Genomic DNA, 1,884 nt, shown 5'->3' with positions numbered 1-1,884 from the left:
AAGAAAAATAATAAAAAAAATAAACGAACACCCAATTTTTTTATAGCCTGTATATTTCCATGTATATAGCCTGTATAGCCTGTATATTTCCATGTATTGTTTTACAGCCTGTATATTTCCATGTATTCTTTTTGATCGTAAGGTTAAATGGAAAAAGAACGTGAGGGTTGGATTCTTGGGCTTTTAATGCTTCAGCTTCACCCACCCCAGTGAGTACTGTCCTACACGTTTTTTTTTTTTTTTTTCCAAAAAAAAAAAAGAAAATTTCGCATTTCAAGGTTAGATCATATAATAAATTTTAAAAAATTACTTATATTAAATTTACACATCCTTCTTGGTAAAGATCGTTACACATCCTTATTCAGAAAAATTATGACAATAAAAATTAAATTTATTTGTTAACAATTCAATCAATCTATCAACCGTCCTACATGGTTTAAGTTTTACGTTTGATCGCCCTACTTCCTGTAAAAATCCAATTGTATGTCTCCTCGAAAAAATACTACTGCTGCTGCTAATTCTTTGCAAAAGAGAAAGAAAGGACAATTATTTAATTCTGAACGACGCTAATTTTACAGTATACCCACCAGGGCTTCATACACAACCTCAATTGGTGAAAAAAAATTATTATATGTTAAAAGTAAAAAAATGTCACTATTTTTTTATGATAGGTAGGTAATTCCAATTCATCTCTAGAAAAATGATTACAGTTAAAAATGACATAATACTAGTGAAAGCAAAAAGACGACAGGCAATAAATAGTTGCAACTAAAATCATTCAATATCTATTTTTATAATAGAATATCTTTTTTTTTTATTACTGTACTCCTTAAAATCACATCAAACAAGCAAGGAAACCAAACCCAAGATCAACAATCCAGCATTTATTCCCCTAACAGACCCATCACTCGAATTATTATTAGCTCCTTGTGATGACGGTGCAGGGGATGAGGCGCCGGAATTTATTTTCTCGACCAACTTCAACTCTCCCATAGAAGCCAGATTGTCTTTAGCAAACTCATGCTTCATCGGGTGACCATCGGTAGTAACCCCTGGTCCGACTTGCCAAACCTGGTTCAGCTTCTCGGCACTGGCCGGAACCTTCAAGGAACCATATATAACCATTTTCCCATCATCGCTAGCCTCGGCTTCCAGGTCCCAAACATCGAAAGATAGGTTTCCTTCGACAATAGAGCTGTAGGAGCTTATGTTGTAGGTTTTAACAACCATGGAGCTTTTGTTTTTGAAGGCAAGGAGGGCTTGTGAACCTGCCATGCCTGTAGCAACGGGATTGATGGCCCAAGCGATCCAACCGTTGGTGTTGGACGGAGCTGCGGAGAAGGCGATGGAAAGAGAGGAGTTGGTGGCATTGTAGATGAAATGAAGGGTTGAGTTCAGGGTTGGGAGCTCCGTGCAGTTGGAGTATTGTTTTTTGCCTCCGGGGACTTTCAGCGACGAACAGTCGATTGAATGTGTGGGTGCGATTAGAGTAACCCAAAGAGAAAATAATAGAATCAGGGATGAACAACAGAGAGACCCCATTTTCTTCTTTTTTCGTTTTCTTTTGTTTTCCGAAGGAAAAAAGAGAAAAGAGGAGATAATGGTGCCAATGCTTGATGCCGTTTGTTCGGAGATATTTTGGGGGAATTTATAGAGAGAAATTGGCTAAAAGTGCAGACTTGATTTGGGCTTGATAAACACGGAGCCAACAGTTGGATGCCACGTTGTCATGGTATTTTGAGTAGTAGACGTGGCGGGTTATGGTTGCTTAAGATCAAATGTTGACTTTCTCATCGAGTTAATTTGACATTTTGACTCGTAAAGTTTTTTTTTTTTTTTTTGGGACCAATACCCTTATTGAAGCGAGGGGGAATATGGACTTGC

The 1,884-nt window shown here is 37.5% G+C and overlaps 1 pseudogene across 1 annotated transcript; it reads right to left on the bottom strand.

Annotated features, from left to right (window-relative positions):
- Window positions 1-762: 762 nt before the first annotated feature.
- Window positions 763-1,631, bottom strand: LOC111305464 (auxin-induced in root cultures protein 12 pseudogene; annotated as a pseudogene). The gene has a single exon (XR_016331136.1). The product of XR_016331136.1 is annotated as an auxin-induced in root cultures protein 12 pseudogene (transcript).
- Window positions 1,632-1,884: the final 253 nt, after the last annotated feature.

This window comes from Durio zibethinus, chromosome 21, assembly GCF_047325235.1.
Source record: "Durio zibethinus cultivar Kanyao isolate XHJ-2024 chromosome 21, ASM4732523v1, whole genome shotgun sequence".
In the NCBI taxonomy this organism is placed as follows: Eukaryota; Viridiplantae; Streptophyta; class Magnoliopsida; order Malvales; family Malvaceae; genus Durio; species Durio zibethinus.
The sequence above is the reverse complement of the archived record's forward strand: the minus strand, read 5'-3'. Positions and strand labels throughout refer to the sequence as shown.